Below are 15,404 nucleotides of genomic sequence, written 5' to 3' on the forward strand. Positions count from 1 at the left end.
AGAAGTGTTGTAGATAAAGGCCATCCTAACAGGAGGGAGGCGGAATCTCAAAGTTGTTGATTTGCATTTCTTTTATGGCCAGAGATGTCGAGCATTTCTTCATGTGTCTATAGGCCATTCTTATTTTCTCTTCAGAGAAGTCTCTAAGTTGCTTTGAGGATTTGTTTTGGAGAGATTCAATTTTTTGAGCTGTAGATATATTTTTAGATATAAGCCCTTTTCCTGTTATATGGTTACTGAAGATCTTCTTCCACTCTGTTGGCTTTCTATTTAACTTGCTAACTATGTCCTTTTCCATACCAAAGCTCTGCAGTTTAATGCAATCCCATTTGTCCAAACTTTCTTCAATTGTTGTGTATCTGAGTCTTCTTTATTAAGAAAGTTTTGACATGTGCCAAGGAGTCCTAGTGTACTCTTGTAAAGTTTTCAGTGTATCTGCCTTAACCTCCAGGTCTTTGATCCATTTAATCCCTGCTGGCACAGGGTGACATAGAAGGATCCAACACTAGTTTTCTACAGGTACTTAATCATTTCTCTCAGTACCAATTATTGAAGAGGCTGTCTTTCTTCCATCCTATTTTTTTCCTCCCTCATCAAAGAGTAGGCAGCCATAGATCTGTGGGTTGATTTCTGGGTCTTCACTTCTATTCCATTAGTCCTCAGGCCTGTTCTTGTGCCAGTACCAAGCTATTTTGATTACTGTAGCTTTGTACTAGAGTCTAAAGTTTGGTATTCCTAAAGCACTTTTCTTTCTATTAAGGATTTTTTTGTTATATGGGACCTTTTTTTCATATATTTTTATTGTAATTAATAGAAGGGTTACATGATATTTGCCAGATAGATGGTGCATTAATTCCCATACATTGATACCCTTTCATATGTCTTGGTCTCCATTTCCCTCCCCCCCACCCCTACCCCTCATCTTGTTTTCCCCCCTTCCCTATCCAATTTCATATAACCAAATACAAATATATCAGATATATCAGGTAACAAAGTGAGATACTGTAACAATATGAGATAACCAAGGGACAGCAAAAGAGATGAGAAATAACATAGTACATTAAGGACAACAATCATTCATTATATATATATGGCTTTTGTTTCAATATCCTGGAGGTCTTTTCAATTAGCTTCATACTATATGGCCTTTTGTATCAATGTTTTGCTCTATTGCAGATCTCTGCTAGGAGAGCCTAAGGTTTCTACTGATTATGACAAATGAGGGAAACCATTGAGCATATGTTCCTTTGAGTCTGGCTTACTTCACTTAATAGGATTTTTTCTAAGACTTTCCATTTCCTAACAAATGGGGCGATGTCATTTTCTCTGACAGCAGCATAGAATTCCATTGTGTACAAATACCACAACTTGTTGATCCACTCATCAACTGAGGGACATCTAGGTTGGTTCCATATTTTTGCTATGGTGAATAATACTGCAGTGAACATTGTTGTGGTAGTGGATTTAGTATGCCCTAGTTTCTGGATGGTTGGGTAAATGCCAAGTAGTGGAATTGCTGGGTCATAGGGGAGTTCTATGTTTAGCCTTTTGAGGCACTGCCACACTGCTTTCCATAGTGGTTGAACGAGTTTGCACTCCCACCAACAGTGTAGCAGGGATCCCTCCTGGCCACATCCCCTCCAGCATTTGTTGTAATTCGTTTTCTTGATCCTGGCCATTCTAACTGGAGTGAGTTGGAATCTTAGAGTTGTTTTTATTTGCATTTCTTTTATGACCAGAGATGTCGAGCATTTCTTCATGTGTCTATAGGCCATTTTTGATTCTTCTTCAGAGAACACTCTCTTTAAGTCTTTGGCCCATCTTTTAATGGGATGGTTGTTACTTTGGAGATTAGCTTTGGAGTGATTCAGTTTTCTGAGCTGTTTAGATATGAGGCCTTTTTCTGTTGTATGGTTGGTGAAGATCTTCTCCCACTCTGTAGGCTTCCTAATTAATTTACTAGGTATGTCCTTTGCCATACAAAAGTTCTGCAGTTTAATGCAGTCCCACTTATTGAGCCTTTCTCTGATTTGTTGTGATTCTTGGTCCTTATTAAGAAAGTTTTGACCTGTGCCAAGGCAGCCTAGTGTATCTCCTACTCCTTCTTGTAAAGTTTTCAGTGTGTCAGCTTTTACCTCCAGGTCTTTGATCCATTTGGAGTTAATTCTAGTGCATGGTGACAAAGAAGGGTCCAACTTTAGTTTTCTGCAGGTGTTTAACCAGTTCTTCCAACACCACTTGTTGAAGAGGCTATCTTTCTTTCATTCTGTTTTTTTTTGGCTCCCTTGTCAAAGATTATGTGACCATAGGTCTGTGGTTTAATATTTGGGTCTTCAGTTCTATTCCACTGGTCTTCAGGCCTGTTCTTGTGCCAGTACCAAGCCGTTTTGATAATTAGTTATATGGGATCTTTTATTATTCCATATGAATTTTTGGCTCGCTTCTTCTATTTCCTTAAAGAATGACATTAGGATATTAATGGGTATTGCATTGAATTTGTAGATAGCCCTTGGCAAGACTGTTATTTTCAAGATGTTAATCCAGGAGCATGGAGGGTTTTCCACTTCCTCAGTTCTACATAAGTTTCCTTTTTCAGGTTTTTAAATTGTTCATCATATTCTTTATATCCTTAGTTAATTCTTAAGTATTTTATTTTCTTTGAGGCTATTGCAAAAGGAGTTGCTTTCCTGATTTCAGTCTCACTCTTCTGGTTATTGGCATACAGGAAAGCCATTTAATTTTGAGGCTCAATTTTATACCCTCCTACTTTGCCAAAGTTTTCAATCAGCTTAAGTAACTTGGGAGTGGAATCTATAGGGTTCTTTAAATACAGAATCATGTCATATACAAAAAAAGGAAAGTTTCTCATCCTCTTTCCCTATTTGTATCCCCTTTATGTTTGCTTCTTGCCTTATTGTTCTGGCTACACATTCTAATGCTAGATTGAAGAGGAGTAGAAAGAATGGGCATCCTTGTCTCATTCCTGATTTTAGAGGAAATGACTTTAGCTTTTTGCCATTAAGTATAATGTTAGCTATGGGTTTGTCATACACAGTCTTTTTTATACTGTGGAATGTTCCATGGATTCCTAATTTCTCCAGGACTTTTAGCATAAAGGGATGTTGGATCTTCTCAAATGCTTCTAATGCATCTATTGAGATGATCATGTGATTCTTGTCCTGCTCCTCTTGATGTGATGCATTATATCAATTGACTTGCATATATTGAACCAGCTTTGCATCCCTGTGATAAATCTTGTTTGATCATAATGTATAATTTTTTATTAGTTGTTGGAGACAATTGGCCAGTATTTTGTTGAGGACTTTTGCATCAATGTTCATCAAGGAGATGAGTCTATAGTTCTCTTTTTTTGATGAGTCTCTGTCTGGTTTGGGGATGAGGGTTATACTGGCTGGCTTCATACAATGAGTTTGGCAAAGAGCTTTCACTTTAAATTTCATTGAAGACCTTGAGGAATATTAGTGTGAGTTCTGCTTTAAAGGCCTTAGAGAATTCAGCTGTGAATCCATTAGGTCCTAGGCATTACCTGGATGGAATGTCTTTTATAACCATTTCTATTTCATTATTTGAAATAGGTCCTTTTAGTAGGTTTAGATCTTCTTGGCTCATTTTGGTTATGTCAATATTTGGTAGAAATTCATCCAACTCTTTTAGATTCTTAAATTTGTTGGTATAAAGTTTTGAAAAATATTCCCTTATGATGCTCTGAATCTTGGTATTTTCTGTAATGATATTTCCATTCTCATTGATAATTTTGCTTATTTGGATATGCTCCCTTCTTTTTTGGTAAAATTTGCTAAGGGTTTGTCAATTTGTTTAAATTTTTCAAAGAACCAACTCTTTGTTTTGTTAATTCTTTCTGCATTTTTTGGGACTCTAATCCATTTAATTCTGCTTAAATTTAGTATTTGTTTTCTTCTACTGGAATTGGGTCTAGTTTGTTGCTCTTTTTCCAAGAGCTTAAAGTGCCCATTAAATTTTTGGTTTGAGATTTTTTCCTGTTTGTTAATGTAGGCACTCAGAGCTATAAATTTTCCTCTGAATACTGTCTTTGCTGTGTCCTAAAGGAGCTGGTATTTTGTGTGCTCCTTTTTGTTAAATATCATAAACTGTTAGATTTCTGTTCTGATCTCTTCCGTGACCCACTAGTGATTCAACAATGTGTTGTTCAATCTCCATGAGTTACAGGGTTTTGACTTGGTGGAGACCTGTGTTGTGTTCCAATTTTGTCATTGTGGTTTGAGAAAATGCAGGAAATAATTTCAGTGTTGCTGAATCTGCACAGGTTTGTGGTTTATTTTAGAAAATGTTCCATGCGCTGCTGAAAAAAATGTATATTGTATTGTTGCTGGGTGGAATAATCTGTAGATATCTGTTAGGTCTAGTTGGTCTATACAATTCTTCAGTTCTGATGTTTCTTTGTTGAGTTTTTGCCTCATGGATCTATCCAGAGAGTACAGTGGTGTGTTGAATTCACTAACAATCACTGTGTTTGGATCTATCATTTTAGTATAAGTAAAGACTGTATGACAAAGTTGGGTGCTCTGGCATTAGGTGTGTAGATATTTAGGATGGTTCTATCCTCCTCAAGGAGAGATCACTTATAGTAGTATGAAATAACCTTCTTTGTCTCCTTTCTTTGTCTCTTCTCACTAATTTTAATCTAAAGTCTATTTTATCTGATATGAGGATGGCCTCTTCAGCCTATTTATGGAGGCTATTAGCTTGATAGATTTTATTGTAGCCAAATACTCTCAGAATATGTTTGCTTTGGGGAACAAGATGTGTCTCTTGAAGACAGAAAAAAGGATGGATTCTGCTTTTGATCCTTTAATTGGAGAGTTAAGTCCATTGATATTGAGGATTAGGATTGAAAAATATTTACTAGTTCCAGCCATTTTTTTCTATTTTGTTGGGGCCTGTGACTTGTCAATTCTTGCTGTAATTACCTGGTATGCTTCTTGGGGCCATTTCTCTGTCAATATCATGTTTGTATCAATTTTCAATGTATAGAACATCTTTGAGAATTTTCTGTAATGGTGTTTTGTCAACATATACTATTTAAATTTTTCTTTGCTGTGGAAATTTTTTCATTTCCCCCTTATCTATGAATGAGAGCTTAGCTTGTTATAGTATTCTTGGTTAGTAGTTATTTGTCTTTAGGTCATGACATACATTATTCCAGTTTCTTCTTGCTCGTATGGTCTCTGCTGAGAAATCTGTGGTTATTTGGATTGCTTTTCCTTTGTAGGTATTGTTCTCTTCTCCCTGGCTGCTTTAAGGATCCTTTCCTTGCTCTCTATTGGATTCTGTATGGATTATAATGAGGTGGTGTGATGTTCTTTTTTGGTCAGGTCTATAGGGTTCTAAAAGATTCTACTATCTGAATGGGCCTGCCTTTCCAGATATTTGAGAAGTTCTCTAAGATGATTCCTGATGTACATTTCCGGTTCCATTAACCTCCTTCTCCAGGCCCTCTTCAGTACTGATTAGCCTTAAATTAAACTTTCTAATTGTATTTTGGAGCTCCTGAATACATATGTCATATTTCTTAGACTTGGTTTAAAAATATTAAGCTTAAAAAAATGAAAAGAAGGGCCGGGAGTTTGGCCTATTGGTAGAATGCTTGCCTAGCATGCACAAAGACCCAGATTCGATTCCTCTGTACCACATACATAGACAAAGCCAGAAGTGGTGCTGAGGCTCAAGTGATAGAGCTTTAGCCTTGACAAAGTCCAAGGACAGTTTTTCAGGCCCTGAGCTCAAGCCCAGGACTGGCAAAAGGGAAAAAAAAGAGAAAAAGTAAAAGATAAAAGGTAGTTAATATTTTTAAAATTATGATTTGAAAAAAATATTCTTCAGGTTTTGGAGGTAAACTTGTGTCTCCACTGAATTGAGGATCCAGTCTCCTTATGAAGTTTCTTATCTCCCATGATGATTTGTTTTCTTTTGGCTTAGCTGGTTTTTCCAATCAGTTTGCTTGAGTAGGCAGAAAAAGTTCTGCCTTACAGACTTGGGGTCTTTGTGATTGTGCACCCAGGTTAATTTACTGGCAGGGTGATGAGCTTTATGTGTCCTGCAGGAGAAAGTTGGCTGTTTTGCATAGCTTGAATGTGAGTGGAATTGTATTCTACCTGGGATCAATAAAGAGCTTCAGAGCTCACTCATACCCGGACTGGAGCCACTATTGTTTTTGTCAGTTCAGCTGAGAGTGGCCTATGGGTGGAGCTGCCTCTGGCTTCTGTACTGGGAAAGGAAAACCCTGCCCAGGGAGGAATTTCTCTCTCCAGGGCAGGGAACTGATTTGCCCAGATAAGCTGACTCTGGTCTGATCCCTTTGTCCATTTGAGAAAAGGTGCTGCTGACACCACTTCTCAAGCTCCAGTTATCTGCCAGTTAGTCTGGCAGGGTCTTTGTCAGTAGCCAGGATGGCACTGCTGTCAGCTGGTCGGGGTGGTGCTACCTTCCCAATTCTGTTCTGTGAGAAAGAGAATGTCTTTAGTGAGGTATTCACAATTCCCCTTGGTTGTCTGCATCTATCTGTATCTGGCAGAATGAAGATTTCCTGTCATAGTCACCAAGTCTGTGCTGCAGGTTAGTGAGGCCCTGAGCAGTCAGGCTCGGGTGCCTTTGTCTTGGCCCAGTTGCTCTGGGGAGTGGCAGCAGCTGCCACCACCACCTCTGCAGCCACAGCCACTTGTGTGGGCTCAAACCTGTCTTCTTAAGCAGATTGTCTGACTTTTTCCCCTCTGGCCAAGATCTCAGACCTATTACAGCTTATTTGGTGTCACTCTAGCTTTCTGCAAGAATGCTAAAACTGTTATCTTGTAGAGAGCTTCACTTAGACTTATCCTGAACCTCCATCATCTTCCAGTGTGTGTGATTTTAAAGGCCTCATAAGTGGTATACTAGGAAAACTTTTAAAAATTGAAAATAGAAAAGAAGTAGGTGATGGATTTACTTTTCATAATTAATCAGTGATGTTATACTTTCAAAGAGATGTCTAAGAGCCAGGTGTGGTGGCTCACACCTCTAATTCTAGCTACTCAGGAGGCTGAGATCTGAGGATTGAGGTTCAAAGCCAGCCCATGCAATACAAAGCCAAGAAACTCTTATTTCGAATTAACTACTAGAAAACGGGAAGTGGGACTGTGGCTCAAGGGCTGGGTGGTAGCCTTGAGCTGAAGAGCTCAGTGACAGTTCCTAGGCCAGAGTTCAAGCCCCATGACCCACTCCCCCCCAAAAAAAACCAAAAACAAAACATGAAACAAAACAATGACAAAAAAAGCAAAGATCTGTCTAAGTATCTAAGATGTCATACAGTGAGAAAAGTGATTGGGGAAGCAACTTTTTAATTTAGCTGAAAAGACTCCCATTTTACCAACTTCAAGTTCAACACATGCCATTAGTAGTTATATTCATCTTCTTCCCATTGATCCTTTCTTACTGCTCCTGTGTCACACTACTTTGAATGTGATGAACAGTTGTTTCAGGTATAATATTAAGCTTCTAGACCACAAGGCAATGACTGACTTACATTTTTCTCTTTATGTCTTCTTAATTTGGGCTTCAAGTCCATATGAATGATTTTTTGAGTGTTAAGTGACTGTGTTATAGTAACATAAAGAATTGCATACTTGACACTTTTGTATATTAATTAAACTTTCCTAAATCTAGTTATTAAAAGGAGGGGAAATAAGAGTGTTGTGGAACATGACTGAAATTTCAGCTGCTTTGGAGTTAGAAATGAGAGAATTGTGGCTTGAGGTCACTCTAAACAAAAAAAAAGTCAGTGAAATCTCACTTTAACGAATAAGTCAGGCATAATAGTTAATGTCTGTAATTCAAGATATCTGCAAGGTGAAGGGGGAAAAATAGTGGATAGAGCCAGCTAAGGAAGAATGTGTGACCCAGTATGTGAAAATTAAAGCAAAAGGCCCATGGTTGTGGCTTAATTATTGAGTACCTGTATAAATACAAGACCATTAGTACCAACCCCATGAACACCAGAGAGGTGGTGTTCTTTTGTCATATATATGTTCATGTCACATCTATTACTATAACTGAAAAGGATTCCAGTCATTCTTATTACCCAGACACTTCTTAAATATCCTTTGAACTTTTATTTGAAAAAGAGGAAAAATATAATATCCTTAAATCTACCCTAACAAAGGGAACGCAAAGTGTACAGAGTGTGTGCAGGGCAGCTGAGGACAGGGTAGATTTAAACTTAGAGCAGGTTATAGGAAAGCTCAGAGTGGCATTTACCTGAGTAGAGTCTCAGTGCTATCCTTATAACTTTCCAAGTTCATGGGAAGAAAATGTTGTTCTCTGTTCCATTTAGAAGAACTACATAGTGCTACAACAATCCAGGCACTAGTGTAACACACCTGTAATCCTAGAGATTCAGGAGGCTAAGATCTGAAAATCAAAATTCAAAGCTAGAAAAGTCTGGGAGACTCTTATCTCCAATTAACTACCACCAACAAAATGGAATTGGAGATGTGGCTCAATTGATAGAGCACTAATCTTAAAGCCAAGCAAGAGTGCAAGGCCCTGGTTTTAAGTACTAGTACTGACCAAAAGAAAGATAAGAAAAGAAATAAACCCAAATGGATATAAGGAGGCATAGGCAAGTGGAAGAAACAAGCAATATTAGTCTCTGAGGGCACATATAGGCCAGATGATCATTTGATCTATTTTGTCTCCCAAAATGTTGAGCAAATGACATATGAAAAGGAGACATCGATACTGCATTTGACTATTAAGATAGATTGGTGTGATATACAGAACAAGGTAAAGATATGGTTTACAGGATTGGTGCAGTGATTCAGGGGAGAAATTAAAAGATTCTGAACCCTTACTAGAAATGAAAATGGAAACCCATCTTCCTGAGACTCTTACAAGTCCTCATAGAGATGCTTGTCACCAACTTATGTAGAAGAGGCCCATCTTTCTTGGTGGTCATAGCAGCCCTCTGTAGCATGGAGAGTGGTGGATAATGAAGGAGACGCAGCCTGAGTAACTACCATCATCCAGCAGACAATGCTTAGAAGACATCAATTTGTTTCTGTGGGTTGCATGGCAAAGCACTGCATTTATGAGATTTTCAGGTAAGTCATAACTCATGTAATAGAGGTGGGGGCATCCTTCACTTTCTAAATAATGCACAGAGACATTGAAATAGGCCCAGGTTGGTTTGGGGAAGTGTATTGGCTAATTGAGAGTGACAGAGCTCCTGCCAATGACAGTGCCAATCAGAGGCTGCACACTACTGGTGAACTCATAGGGTACCCATCAGTGTCCAAAATAAAATCTGCTTCTGAAATATCCCATTTCATATCTTCACCTTCTCAGCTCCTTCCATAATTTTTCAAGTAGGTTTCCAATTTAAACTCTTTCCTAATCTACATGTAAACCAGCAACGTAGATATATCCAAGGAAGTCTTAATTTTATACTGATGCTTCAATCCTAACTTACCATCTATTCTTTTCTCCCTTGATATCAATGAAAGATTTGTTCCCAGAACCTCTTGGTCATAAACAGCCATGGATGTTCAAATCCATACTGAGCTGAATACTATCTAGTATATATGATATATATTAATATATAGCATATATGTTATATATAGATACTATATATAATATTATCTATACTCACAAGATAAGTTTGACCCAAAGTAATCTTTAAAGAGTGAATTGTTTGATGTGTAAACAAAAATTTTATAGCCAAGCAACTGAGTCTTACCTAATCATAGCAGCAAAATTTACAGGTAGACTTAATCCATCAAAATATGATATAAGGCAAGTGCTAGCATCTATTGAATTATTCATATATGCCATTTCTTTTTCTTTTTACCCCTTTATCTCATTTGAAATACATACGTGCATGTGTGCTTTTATGTGTGCTAGTCTATATGTATATTTGCTTAGCTTTAGATGTGGTTGTTTGACAGGTTATGTAGAATTATACATAATCATGAATTTAGTTCTATAGTTTTCATAGGTGCAGCCTTCTAAACTGCTTGTCTGAAAACATTTTTCTTGCTCAAGTACATTTCATAACTTTAACTGGTCTCACAGTTGTTTCTTTTAACATTCTTATATAAAATAATATAAAACTTGAATATGTTTAACTTCTTTGGAAGTTTAAGTCATCTTTGGATTACTTACACATAATTCTGTATAGGTTCTATGCCAATAGTTGTTTAACTGTACAACTTAGGAAGTAATGATCAGAACACAGACCATTTTCAGAACTTTTGGATCTACGGTCAACTGAATGTTGAACCCGAGGATATGAAGTTAAATGCTCTTAAATGCCTTCTGTGGGTGTTCTATTGTCCCGTATTCCCTTTGGAATTATAATATTAGAGTATCACTTGGAGTTATTTTCAAGCAAATAGAACTCTTCATTTTACAATATGACAGCTGACAAGTCCAATCTCAATGGCATTTTATATACTTTGAGAAGGACGCTGATCATCTTTTAAATAGTATTTAAACATCATTTCATACATTTTATACAGAGTTGTCAATTTTTTTCATGTTGTCTCCTACTTGGTCTTATGGAAAATCATAAGAAAAAAATAAGATTTATAATAGGCACATATGAATAATAGGGAGATAAAATAATCTTTCACTGTGAAATAAAGCTCAGGTCTCCAGAAGTGGGACTGTGGCTCAAGAGATAGGGTGGTAGCCTTGAGTTGAAGAGCTCAGGGACAACATCCAGGCACAGAGTTCAAGCCCCATGACTAACCAAAAAAAAATAATAATAAAAAATAAAGCTCAGGTCTCTATCCAGAGAGCGAATAGTTTTTATATTACATCAGAGATTTTTTAATAAGTTTCATCAAAATATTGAATTTTATCACATGAGAACAATGTAATCGAGGTAGCCAAGTTAATAGAGAAATTTGTTTAAATTGCTGGCATCTCAAATATATTAGGTATTATTACAATTTTTGCATAAACATTAACATTTTCATGGTCACCTGTGTTTTCCATAATTAAACTTTATATAGCAGATTTTTTTCATTTCATTCACTTGTATGAATTTTTAAAAATGTAAAGCTAAAAACATGAACTCATTATCACTGTGTGAATTTTTCTCCAAATAGGAAGAGGGGAATCTCATTCATATTTATTAGTAGAAGAACCGGAAAATAATATTTGCAGTATCGAAACAAGTAATAAATTCTGTTTGTCTTTTATCTGCTGAATTCCATGTAAAGATCATTTCATAAATCTACTCCAACTCACAAAAATCCATGCTCTGTCCATAAATCACTTAAGAACCATCATGAATTCTATAATCTACTTTACCTCTGGCTAAGCCAACTTGATTATTTTAATAATTCCCACTGCAATTTTAACATTTGTTGTTTACCCCAAGCAGCAGCTTGCCCTTTAATGTCATTCCTGTAATTCACATAATTCTAAAATTTCAGACATTATAAAGACAAAGATTTCAACAACTTCTGCTTCTTTTCTCCTAAACTAGGTACAAGATTTAACCAAGTTTACTCTGCAGTAGTTGTACTTCTTTCCAGAAGTAACTGAGTATTAAGTAGAAAGATCTTTAATCATCTAAATAAACCCATCTAACTTATATATAAAGAATTGGGTACCCTGGTTGACTTAAATTATCGAGCTGCAAATTTTAAGATTTGAATCCCATTTTCTGAGTACCAGACCAGTAGTATTCTGATACAACTGCAACCATAGTTGTGTTGGAGACATCTTTTTAAATAACAAGTAGGTGAATTAACCAGACATATATAATTTCTGGGAAGAAGAAAAGCTATAAGAAGAGTGCAGAGTTAAAGAAAGGTCATACAACAAAGTGTCAGTGAGAGGTAGTTATACATGTGAACTGGATTTATTCTTGAAAAAATGTGTTTAATATGCATGTATGTATGTATAATTTGTCTAGAATATATACAGAGAATATATACACATGTACATGTATATAATATAAATGTATTATACAGTAGAGTTTTGACAAAGAAAAGCATGATTTACAGATAAAATAAGAGTGGTTTTGTCATGAAATTACAGATCACATCATTGCAGTTTTCCCATGAAGTTTGGGAAGATTTCTTCTGAGAATCTTTCTAATCACTTTCATAATTTTTGAAACATTGTTATGTTATATAACTTATTGGTTTACTTTTACTATTGCTTGTCTCTCTATAAACATGTGTTATCATATATAAACTTGCCAAACAGGAAGACTGCTGTTTCAAATTGCTCTTGTGTAAGTCAGTCAGTTACAGCAGTTACAAAAAAAGTATCTGGCTTCAGATGCAACCGTTTATTTAAAATGATCTCGGAAATGTAAAATTTTTCAGACTTTGAGAACATGCTCATCAGGCTTTGAGGGGGAAAAAGTGTAGCAATGGTAAGAAACAAATGTCATTCACATGTACATATCTGGAATGAAAAAATCTAAGACTCGGTATTTCAATTTCATTCTTAAGAATCTTCATCAGAAAATTGAAATGATTTCTGTTTCTCTATATTCATTTCCTCTCCTTCTATCTTCTGTTTATTTCCCCTATCAACTGCAAGAGATTAGAACCCCCCCACACACATATATGTCTGTTACTGTGTCCTTTTTATTAGTGCATTCCCTCTAATAACCAGTCACAATTCTCAAATGTTTCTCATCAGGTTGCCATCTATCTTTATGGGAAACAATATGAATCCCTTCTTTCAAAACCTGATAGCATTTAGCTGTGAAATTTAAAAGAATATTTCATAAAAATATTTCACAAACTCAGAAGTACATATTTGAATATTTTTTTTTTATTTTTATTTTTGCCAGTCCTGGGCTTGAGCTCAGGGCCTGAGCACTGTCCTTGGAATTTTCTCAAGGCTAGAGCTCTACCACTTGAGCCTCAGCACCACTTCCGGCTTTTTTCTATGTATGTGGTACCGAGGAATCGAACCCGGGTCTTCATGCATGCTGGGCAAGCACTTTAACCACTAGGCCAAACTCCCGGCCCATATTTGAATATTTTATAAATATTTAAACTAGTAGCACAAATTGTGAAGTTAGACAATATAATGTATAGTTGAAAAAATATCTAGGAAATCTATTGGAGGATATATTTGACACATGAGCTAGGCAAGGATATAATGAAGAACTAACTGGCAGTGGGCTATAACTAAATCATTCTATGTAAAAAAAAATCTCACTTTGGGTTTTATTATCTATTTTTTCCTAGTCCATCTTTCATCTGGAAATGTCGGAGTTCCTGCAGAAATCTAAGTGAATGAATGGCCTGGAGTAACCAGTCAGTCGTGACTGAATTCATACTACAAGGTTTATCTGCCTCTTCAGAACTCCAGATCTTCTATTTCCTATTTTTCTTCCTAGTCTATGTGACCATTTTGTTGGGGAACGTCTTTATTGTGCTCACCATCATATTAGAGCCACACCTTCACTCACCTATGTATTTCCTGCTGGGTAATCTCTCCTTTATTGACATGTCCCTGGCCTCATTTGCCACCCCTAAAATGATCGCAGACTTTCTCAGTGAGCACAAAGCTATCTCTTTTGAAGGCTGCATAACCCAGATATTCTTCCTACATCTCTTAGGAGGGGCTGAGATTGTTCTGCTGATTTCCATGTCCTTTGACAGGTATGTGGCTATCTGTAAGCCTTTGCGTTACTTAACTATCATGAACCAGCAAATGTGCATTGGGCTAGTAATACTTTCCTGGACTGTGGGCATCTTCCATGCATCAAGTCAGTTAGCCTTTACTGTTAACCTACCCTTCTGCGGACCCAATGAAATAGACAGCTTCTTTTGTGACCTTCCTTTGGTGATTAAACTTGCCTGTGTAGACACATACATTCTGGGGGTGTTCATGATCTCCACAAGTGGTATGATTGCCCTGGTGTGTTTCATCCTCTTGGTGATTTCCTACACTATCATCCTGGTCACTGTTCGGCAGCGTTCCTCGGGTGGGTCTTCTAAAGCCCTTTCCACTTGCAGTGCCCACTTCACTGTTGTAACTCTTTTCTTTGGCCCATGTATTTTCATCTATGTGTGGCCTTTCACAAACTTTCCAATAGACAAAGTACTTTCTGTATTTTATATAATATTTACTCCCCTCTTGAATCCAGTCATCTATACTCTTAGAAATAAAGATGTCAAGGATTCTATGAGGAAACTTAGCAGCCATATCTTTAAATCTATGAAAACTGATGGTCTTTCTTAATTTTCCTCATACAAAATGAAACATTTATTCAGCACTTATCCCCATTAATTTACTGGCCAACATAATGCCACTTTTTTTTTAAAGAAATCAGTGAGTTCACAGTACAGCTAACACAGCAGTCACTGAGTCCTGCTCATATAACATGTGACACATTCAATATAACCTTTAGTAATAGGCATGATCAAACTTGTGCTTGACATTTTAAAGCATAAGGACATATATTTTATAATTAGAATATTCAATATTTGTCAGATGTATGAAAGTACTGAGACATGCATAGCACCTGTGAGCCAAAGTAACAATGTTCACTGCTCACAAAATGTTGAATAATTTTTTAATTCAAACCAGAAGGGAATATTTTGGGTTGAGTAAAAATATTTGCTGTTTCTTATGCTTATAATCCTCTTGAACAAGAATGTATCTTTCCTTCATTGCCTACAGTATATTCCATAGCTTTAAAGCATTACAGTAAACTCCAGGAAAATACCTTTCATCATATATTTCAAAGTTAAAAGATTCTACAGTCAAGTATAACAAATCCCTACCTATAATCCTTACCTATATATAATGAATGATTATTGTCCTTAATGTACTATGTTGTCTCTCATCTCCTTTGCTGTCCCTTGGTTATCTCATATTGGTATAGTATCTCACTTTGTTATCTGATATATTGAATTTATTTGTATTTGGATATTTGAAATTTGATAGGGAAGGGGGGAAAACCAAGACGGGTGGGGGGTGTGGGGGGGGAGGGAAATGGGTACCAAGACATGTGAAAGGGTATCAATGTATGTGAATTAATGCACCTTCTATCTGGCAAATATCATGTAACCCTTTCACTAATTACAATAAAAAAATTAAAAAAGCATACAAAGACCTATATTTCAGTTAATAAGTTATAAATATGGATATTTTGCTTTCTAAGCATTAACAATTTATTTTGATACTATATTTGATCATTTTGTATCTAAAACCATATTGTAAGTAATTAAGATTCTAAAGGATCTTAGCCTGCCTAAACAGTGTTTGAAGTTGAAAATCAGTTATGGTTTTACTTCCCAATTTCCTACAGCTATTTGATAACAGAAGCTAACCGAGAAGGAGTATTCTCTCTCTCCTTATTCTCTCCTTGCCAGGTTATTTTCCAG

Source organism: Megascapheus bottae, chromosome 2, assembly GCF_031878675.1.
Source record: "Megascapheus bottae isolate mThoBot1 chromosome 2, mThoBot2.hap1, whole genome shotgun sequence".
In the NCBI taxonomy this organism is placed as follows: domain Eukaryota; kingdom Metazoa; phylum Chordata; class Mammalia; order Rodentia; family Geomyidae; genus Megascapheus; species Megascapheus bottae.